Raw genomic sequence first — 10,320 nt, 5'->3', positions numbered from 1 at the left:
GAGCCTTTGTTCGGAAAACAACTAAATGAAATTCAACCATTTAATTTTTTATTTTTTGTTAACCTTGTTCCATTGTCCATAAGTGCATGGGTACATGTGGCACTGAAGCCGTCGCTCCTTAATTTTATTTAGCCACTAGGTGGCAACAAAGAACCATTAATTACACATAAGTAGAAGAGAGTGAAGTTGGCGCTGCAAGTGTATGTACCCTATGGTATGCACCTGCATTTTGAGTTATATATATGGTTCATACACATAGGCTAATGCTATTGTCCTAGGTAATACTTGATACTGATATAATCCAGCAGGATAAGAGACACGATACAAAGTAGGGGGGGGGATACATGTCTCAAGTAAAAGTCATCAAATTCCTAAATAAAGTAGGCCTACACAAGTATGAGCATCAAACTACTTGTACTCGTGCAGGGTGGCTATTTTCAGAACCACATTCGTCACATTATTGGGTTTAACTTTTAGTTATTGATGCATTCATGTGTGTTTTAATGACTTGTGATTAACTACACATCCGCATTTCTCTTGTACTTTTCAAATTCCAATTTTGAGATGATTAAAAAAATCTAATTAAATTGATTAACGGGCAAAAATAACCAGCAGATGGAAAAATGAGCTCCGCCTCAGCCCTCAGTTCTTTGACTTAACCTTCCTGTTGTGTATAGATTTAAAAGTTGTCTCTCTGGCGCTCCGGTGGCGTGGTGGGTGGAGCGCGTGCCGTGTTGGTTCGGACCTCGTTGTTGTGGTCGCAGGTTCGTGGACCTTTGCTGCGTGTCACCCCCCTCTCTCCCTGTCTCCCCATTTCAATGTAGGCCTAGTTAAGGTTTAAGAATTAACAGTTAGTTGTGTTGCCACGAAAATGAATCATAATCATTAACTGAAACTTAATTGCATTGATGAATAGCCTATAATAGCAGCCTAATTAATGGGGTCAATACATGCGCTCTTAATGACATAGGGCCTGTATCCTTCCTGTGGGAAAAGGGAGATTAACAGCCATCGAGTTCCAGAAAGGAAAAATCTTCTTATCTCCCATTATGCAGATATTCAGGTGGTTCTATCACCACAGGAGGTCGAGCTGAGCTGTCACTTTGCTGAATGTGCCCTTATCACGTGACCATACCACAACAGCCATAGCCTACCCACCTGTCATTTAAGTAAAACATCGAAAATAGCTCAATTGTAGCAAACTATCAACTGGCTACTTTTCTGCCATGTTAGACTTTTCCAGATGATTCAATGTCTAAAACACAAAATAATTAATGAAATAAAAAGTTGGCATAATAGTTTCTTTGTGCCGCATCGTTCCAACGCGCTTTTTTAAGCCCAGAGAAAGCAGCATTCCCTGCTCCGGTCGTCAGGGGATTTAGGGAAGGACTGAATCCGAGCCCCGACTGGGACAAACAATGGCAGCTATGAAAGGCGAGGGGAGGGTCGGCCCTAATGCAAATATCCACTTGTGTGTGCGCCTCAGAGAACCTGCACTAAACAGTGACAACTAGCAACTTCCACCCAATGTGAGTGAGCGCCTCAAACGCCGAGAGACAGAAAAACACAGAAAAGCGTCGATTTAGTCGATGTATTTTCTTTTGCGCAAGTTTGACGGAACAGGTTCGTGCGCGGAGGTTTCCATTTGACACGGCAACAAGTGGGAGCGCTCAGAGGAGGACGTCTTCTGGAGACAGGACGTGGGCAGCGTCTCTGAATCTGATATGTGGCAAGTGCACCTGCTGGAGGACGAAACACAGAGGTATGGCGTACAAACACGAGTGCAACATCAGCAAGTGTTACTTACTTACTTATAAACTCTCTCCTCCAAGCTGTCTTTTCGTCTTTTTCAACTTAGTAAAAGTCCTCCCATTTGTTTCCTCGCATAGGCTACCCCACAACTACTTTTTATTATTTTGTACCAAGCTTTCATGGGAAACTTTATATACAACAGTTTTGTTCGTCCCACTTTTTTCTTTTCTCTCTTTCTGTGCGGCTTATTTAGTGCATATAAGCCTGCCTCAGGAAAACGTGATTACCCCCAGACCATCGATATGCTGGCTTTCATTCAAGACATGCATGAGAAAGGCTTTGCAACATAATAGATCAGTGGGAGCCTGTCTGCTTGTAAAGGCGTGGGGCAAACGGAGGGGGGAATCTCACTTGAATGTTGATGTAGTTGGGTTTCCCACGTGAGCATAACATTAAATATTAAAATACAAAACCAAAAATATAACAGAATTTGAGATTGGCCCCTGTGGCGTTTGCATTCTCTCCAATGTCATTGTGGACGAGCAAAGTTTATGATATGATGATGAAAAGAAAAGAAAATGCAGAACCAATGGGTCAACTCTGAGGGGTCAACATTTTGCATAATTTACAACCTCGACAGTTTAAAAACAAAAAAAAATATGTCAGTATAGCGCGAAAAGTAGCTGAGTGAAATGCTACTGTAAAATCCCAGCATATCCCCCTGGAGGAACTTCAAAGCAGACTCAACATGAGGCCTTTATCTGAACAATTGCTCCATTCTACCCTGTGCCCCAACCCCTTGCCCTGGCCACCCCCACTACCCCCTATTCCCAATTTCTACTTGATTAAGCCCTAAACTGAGCAGAGTTGAATCTGGAGGGAAAATGGTTCACTAATTCTGACTCTCAAATCTGACACAAAAGAGGGAGGCTTCTCTCCTTGCTCCTAATTTGAACCGGATTCAATGAGCTGACACCAGTTTTTCTATGCAAACCACATTGTCGGACAAATGAAGACCGACCCAAGTGTGCGTGAATGAGGACAATTCACGGAATGACTGAAAGCAAATCTCCTGCCTTTTCATAATATTTTCTTTTAATCATTTGGCTCCTAGTTTACCTGATTGCATGTATTTAACTGAGGAATTATGACAGCCTCAACATGTAAGCAAAATCCTAATTTCGGCTGATCAGAAGGTTATTGACCAAACCGGGGCCTTTATAATTAAGCATACATTAACATGCATGTAACAAGCCACAAAAGATGCAATAGATAAAAGGCATGTTTGTTTATATGCAGACACTAGTTTTCGGGGATTAGTGTGAAAGCCACCAGTGCGGTTTATGACAACTCTTTACAATTGAGGTGGGGGGAATAAGCTCTGACAGCCCCTCCTTGTTGAGTGGCTCTTTGTTGCCGTTTCAACTACTGCACTCAAATTTGTTCCAAATCTAAAAAGCAGCATGTAGAAGTTGAAATGAATATTTTTTCTTGCTATTTGTTTCTCCAATATTTTGCAAGGAATGATGTCCATTGATGAGAGTAAGCAGAAGCAGCCGGCAGACCACTGTACACATTCTCAATGTGGTGGTGAGGTTGCCAGGCAATGTGAGCTGCTTGACGAAGGCTGCTCAGATGGCTCTTTTTTTCTCTCTCTCAGGCTGCTCTCTCCATCTCTTTTCTGTCGAGCAAGCACCCACCCTCCTTTCCCCACCATTCCCTCTCAGCTTGCCTCTCCTCCTCAGCATACTAATAAATGGACCACAGGCCGGTTACAAACCAGGGCTGTCAAACTGATTATTCGTTTTCTTCACTTTGTGGTCCACTGACATGACTGGAAGTTTATGGGAACCTCCTCTTTTGTTATTTGCTTAATGTATGGTTTTTCACTAATTCATGGTGGGACACAGTAGACGGAAAGTCTACCCATTTTTAAGCTGCTGTCAGGTGCATGCATGTGTAGTCAGGATAGTAAGGTGTTTATGTATCTTTTATGTTGTACACCAGAGGAGGGCAGTGTTTGAGTTCTGTTGCGAGGCAGCACACTGGAGTAGAGGGGTAGACTTAACCTTTTGAAAGGGAATCAGTAAAATATCTTATCTTTGGGAGCTGCGTTAACAACTTTGCCCCAGACTCTTTCCAAAGACACTCGATGTCAGCAGTGTATCTCTGTGGCATCATTAAACAGGAAGGAACCATTACAATTCACAAAGAGATGGAATGAGTGTTTAGTTTATGTGAGGAAAAAAAACTCTCATTTGCACATACCAAATACCAAATAGGTTGTTGTTTGTTTTTTGCAACTTTTGATGGTTATTGTCTTCTTTAAATGAGGTTTGAAGAAGAGTGAAGAGCCGGTGGACTCAGCTAGCATCTTTCTCAAAGTAAGTAGTTTATACATTTGCACAGGAACCAGTCAAACTATAGAATTTTTTTAAACTTTACATTGCACACTGCCCTTATAGCCTCTTAGTGATTTCCACGTGATAATCTTCATGTCAAAATGAACCTTAAGCAGACTTTTAGAAGTAGATATACAGTTATACTTTTAGAAATCGTTCGTATAGACAGTCAGCATTTTGTCATTGAGGAGTTCCTCCAGTCTTCCGGATAGGCCCTATCCTCAAGAGACAGGTATAATTAGAGCAATGGAAACAGGAAACACCTCGCCCTCCCTATCGTTTCCCTCCCCCCTCCCACCTCCTCCCCCCTTTACTCCCTCTCCTTCTCTCTCTATCTCTGCTCTGTCTCTCTGTCTCTCTGTCTCTCTGTCTCTCTGTCTCTCTCTCTCTCTCTCTCTCTCTCTCTCTCTCTCTCTTCCGAGATGTGCATTTGCGTGTGCGCATTATCAGGTGCAGGGACATAGGGTACGGCCTATAATGAGTCCTGTGATCTTTATCACTTTGTCTCAGATCCTTGGGTTTACTGGAAATGAGGGCATGTTTTGGTGTTGTTGTTATTCTCTCTCTCTTTCTCTTTTTCTCTCTCTCTCTCTCTCTCTCTCTCTCTCTCTCTCTCTCTCTCTCTCTCTCAGAAGGAAATTAACAAACTGCACATTCAGTGTGTGGACAATTCTATGGAACATCTTAACCTCTCTGCTCTCATCTATTTTACTTCTTACTTAAATATAGTAGGCCTATATTGCAGTATAGGTTAAATGGGAGATTTCTTTATTACGTGCATATACTTTATGTGTCCAAACATTTCCATTACTGAAGCAAGCGGTACCTCAAAAAGAACCCAGACATCACACAGACATGTCACATTTGAGAAGCTGTTTTTGTTCAGTATTATTACTAGTTAAAATACCAAGTGATTAACAGTTGTTATGCTGTGGCAAATATAGAAATGTGAGAAAAGTAAGCAGACCTGTTTATTTGTATTCAGTGTTCATGATGTCGGTCACTAATACACTACAATGTCACGCCGTCTTAACCCTAATCCACCCACACTCCTCAGCTTGACTTGCATCACAATGCTTTGGCTCCGACTGCTGATGATTCCTTTGCCTGTGACTGTGTAATGTACACACCCTTGGTAGTTCAGATGTAGGGAGAGTGGGGCCTATAATTTTGTCTCTTTCCTCCGAAGATTAAAGACCCTGCGGAGACCAGGTGTACAGTTCAGGCCTAAGAGTAGCTTCCCATCGCACTTCCCTTCATCTCAGACCACGTCAAACGACTTTCACATGCGCCGCACTCCTCCGCCCTCTGTGAAGGTGCACAGATTATATTTTTTAGAGCAGGGAAGCTCCCCTCAACTGTCCTGTTTTTTAAAGGGGCGCACAAACACTTAACCCAATTCCAGCAGTCTCTCCTGCACTCCTCAGGCAGAGAGAGAGAGAGAGAGAGAGAGTCAGCGTCTTTTATTGATTCAGAGGAGTGGCTCCCACATTTTTTCTACCCCTCGCCGGTGTGGAATGCACACCTGGAGGTGTTTGCTGAGTGGCTCTAGTAATCCATGTAACAATGCAAGCTGACATCTGGTGCCATCAAAAGCACTGGAGGCAGTTTGCTCAATCAGGCGCTGCATTGTCTCTACAGATCTGTGTGGCTGTGATGCTGTTGATCTCCTTATTGTCTTTGAATTTTTCTTTAATCCTTTAATTTCCTTTCTTTAAACTGACAGAGTAGGGACTCTATGGGGGTTTTAATGTGTTCAGGGTCTTTGAAATGAACACAAAAGCTGCGGTGAAAGGGGTTATAGTACTCATTTGTAGAAAACAGAATCACATTACATTGAGTCTTATGCATAAATCAAAGATCCCTGAAATTGGACATTAAGGGAATAGAAAGTACAGGTAAAGTGCAGTTGTCTGGACTTTGTTGATACGGCGGGCCAATTGAGTTGCACTGCTCTCAATTGCTCCTCGCAGTATACACACACAGGAGGGAGATGAGTGCAGATAAAATGACTGGGTTACGCCCCAACGAGGAATTGGGATGCCTGGGGGGCTGGGAAACTTTCTGCCTGGCTAGCCTTAATATTGTGATTCTCCTGGAGTCAACAAAGCAGTGTGTGCATTTGATGGAACATGTCAGGTTCCTCCAGGACTAGGGGGCAGGTCCTCTCCTCTGGTTAGACAGCTGTCAGCCCCTCAGAGCGAGAGAGACTGAGACTCCTCCGTGTGTCGTGGGGAGACTTCAAAGCAGCAGAGCAGAGTGAGGTGAGTGCTGATTTTTTTTTCTCCAAAACAACTGAACAGATATGGCTGGGATTTCTTTGTGTTTGGGTTGGTGAGCGGTAGAGTACATTGTTGTCAGGTTGCTGAGACATTGTTCTGTCTTTGGATATGTGATTTAATTTTTTCTCAGACCTTCTGCCTTTAAGGAAGAAGTTGGACAGCGGCCATTGTATATCGAACTTCATATAAGAGCAAAGTTGAGCATCACTTTAAACAAAGTTCACAGTTTATAGTGTCAAAATCATTTATTAATGAAGTTAATTTTGATCTTATTCAAGGTGAATTCTGAGTTATACTTTATTACGAAAGTTAAAGGGTATTGCTGGCCTTTTTGTTTCACTTTCAAAACATTTCAAATGACCAGGTTATCAACGAACAGAAATAGTAGTACAACTGTTTTATGAATTGCTAATAAAGGAGTAAAAATTAATCGTCCGGCTTGAAGAGTTTTTATCTTAATACAGATAATACTAATAATTATTAACAAATACTTGCAATGCAATACAGCTAAAATACATGCTTTTTTGTGTGACATGGTAAGTCAGTATATAGAGGATTTATGCTTTCAATTCTTGTTGAAGCAGATTCATGGGTGTGAGGGTTCCCAGGCAAGTCGGTGCAAGGAAATTACAATCTAACTTCAGTGTGTTTAATATAGTGGGAAAAAATAATGACTTACTGTATCTGTTCTTGTGCCCTACAGCACATCTTAGATACTATCGACTAGATTGGGAAAGGGAGGAGTCTTTGTTCAAGATTTTAAGGGATTACTTATAAAACCCTATCAACTCTATAATGGAGTTTGGAAAGATTGTAGTATGCGTAGTAAACTTGCTCAAACTGAGCATGTCCTCTCCTTGACTCCCCTGATGATGTCAGTCAACTGTGGGAGCTGCTGCTGTAACTCGACCTTGCCTCCTCCAGCCACCTGTGCTCGCGTGCTCAGGGAAAACACTGGCTTTTGTGTTGGAGTGAGACGTGCACACGGCAGGGGGTTAAGGTACATTAAGGCAGCTACGACAGGTGGCATTCTCTCCCTGTGCTTCCCCTGCAGTAAAGAGCACGAATGTGGTCGGACTGTCTGTGTAGAACAGCTGCAACACACTGCCATGGAGGTGGGGGGGGGGGGGGTCACTCTACCAACATAGACATCAGAAAAAGACATGAACCGCATCTCCGGATCTGATTTAAGATGAAGTTGTTGGCAACGTGTACTTGTCTCCGTATAGATTTGGGGTCACAGCTCTGAAGCGCACTCTTGCATGGCAGTGTGAGTCTGGAAGGGGGTGTGGGGGGGTTGGGGTGCTACATGGGTGTTGGTGTTTGTGTAGCTGTGCGTTAGTGTAGCATGGTGGTAATCAATCTGAATCCTGGAGCCTGAAGTGTGTGTGTGTGTGTGTGTGTGTGTGTGTGTGTGTGTGTGTGTGTGTGTGTGTGTGTGTGTGTGTGTGTGTGTGTGTGTGTGTGTGTAAGGAGGAACGGTTCAGGCAGAGCAACCACTGAGTGTTTTTAGCAGCCTTTCAGGACTGAGTGAGAAGGGGCAGAGGGGGCAGTTAGCCCAGACTGCGGGAGGTTGGATGGTGATGTGATGTGAGTTCTCAAGACTGTGCGTGGTGGACAGAAGGAGAGTGATGAGTCGTTCACCCTGTCCTCTATATGGACTCAGCCTCTTATCAGTCCAATACTGACTTGTAAGTATTAGACTTTTATTTTATTTTATACAAAAAGCTGTTTCATTTTACCTCCACTTTGAAAATATTTTTCTCATGTTCTTTGCTTTGTCATTTTAGAAGACTCCGCTATAGAAATTGTTGGAATTGTGTATTTTTATTTTATTTCTCATTCACTGTTGAGAGTTGATTGACAGACTGTTGTGACAATTGAAATAGAGTGTTGACAGATACATCAATGGAGCAATTGAAATAAAATAAACGGCCAACATATTTGATGATTGGTTAATTCTTCATACCATTTTACATGCAACATACATGTTGATGGTTTCAGGTTTTGCTCAAAGTAAATTAAAAATATGTGGGTTTTGCCCTGTTGGTTGGAAAGATCCATATCTTTGTTTTTTTAGGAAACTAAACTACAGATTAATCAATAATGAAAGTAATTGCTAGTTGGTGTGCATGCAAATTCCAATGGCTCTACAATGACAACGTATAGTTTTGGTACGTTTAAAATGTCATGCAAAAGTTTGAAGGAAAAAAAAGGGGTTAAGTTTCGACCTTTCATAACAACTGTTGTTGGGTGGCCTGTATGGCACTGTGAGGTTGGTACAAAGTGGGGTAGGACCAAGGTGTCACATTCCACAGTTTGGTGTGTGTGTGTGTGTGTGTGTGTGTGTGTGTGTGTGTGTGTGTGTGTGTGTGTGTGTGTGTGTGTGTGTGTGTGTGTGTGTGTGTGTGTGTGTGTGTGATGGGATTCATCACAAATGACCACCCATCTATTTACAACAGAGCATGTACTTGATCCAATCCATCTTAAATTTAAGGTGTAGTTAAGCCATGAATACTTCCTCAATGTTCTGGGTAAAGTAAGGTTGTGTGTGTGTGTGTGTGTGTGTGTGTGTGTGTGTGTGTGTGTGTGTGTGTGTGTGTGTGTGTGTGTGTGTGTGTGTGTGTGTGTGTGTGTGTGTGTGTGTGTGTGTGTGTGTGTGTGTGTGTGTGTGTGTGGTGTGTGTGTGTGTGGGTGTGTTTATGTGTTTGTCTGTGTAGGCATGTGCACATCTGAAATGAACAGCTAACATCTCTTAATCTTAATCCAAACAACCACTGTGTTCATCCTCCCCCTTAAATCTGCCTTATTTTATTTTATCTGAGGAATTATGGTAAAATATGACGATGACAAATGATGAAGCTGCTGCTCTCATGTCATCTTCCTAATTTGCTCCCTTGATAGCTTTATCAGATGGTGTGCCACCCCTGGGACCGCCCTATCTGCCTTTTCAGATCACATAAATATTGTTTACCACAAGCCTGCCTAAATGAGGCTATTTTAGACCATATGGAAAAACAACAGGAAAACTTGAATTCTTGTGGTCTTAAAAACATATTAGTTTAACAGGAGTCGACATTCAACTGTGGTCTTCATTTAAATCATGCCTCCCCGAGCGAGTGACCACTGAAGAACCACATGTCTACATCCTCAAACAGGACAGATGAGAAGAATTGGCGGTAAGGTTTCTTTTGACGTCTTTTACGCGTTTAATATGTCCAAAAATGTCTACTTTGTCAGTAACGCCACCATAGTAATACACACCCACCGTACACCTAACATGGCACTTGTATGCTTGCTTAAATACGATAGTTTAAAATTTTTATCATTGTTTGATGATCTACAAGCACCCACACACTTTTTCTTAAAATTGTGAGAACTAGAAATGAGGTATAGTTCAAAATCAGGATGTCCTGGTGGCCTTGGAGTAAAGGCGCCTTCCATGGAACACAACGTTTCCCAGTGCAAGAGCCTCACGGGACCTCTGATGCATGTCGTTCCCCCTCATTTCCTGTCATCTCCCCTCTTCAAAATCTCAGAAACATAACTTACCCGCCATAGAGACCATGGCGGACAGGGCTGCAGCCTCACTCCCTCGGCTAAAATTATACTGCTGGCTCAGTTGGCTGACCCGCCTGCATCTTGGACCTTTGCCAACGCGAGACCTTTGCTGACTATTTTGCTGTTCCTACTGCCATAATGTTAACCCAATTACATATGTAAGAGTCAGAAAGAAAGGGAGGTGGGAGAACAAAAACTGAGGAATGGAGCAGACATAAAATAATCAAATCTGCCCTGACTGACAGTGAAACAGGCCCAGTGGGCAAGGCCAGGGGAGGAGAAATTATAGGGTCAGTCATGGCACAAACATTATGTGAATTGGA

Source organism: Ammodytes marinus (genome assembly GCF_949987685.1).
Source record: "Ammodytes marinus genome assembly, chromosome: 13".
Classification (NCBI taxonomy): domain Eukaryota; kingdom Metazoa; phylum Chordata; class Actinopteri; order Uranoscopiformes; family Ammodytidae; genus Ammodytes; species Ammodytes marinus.
This window is presented reverse-complemented; position numbering follows the sequence as displayed.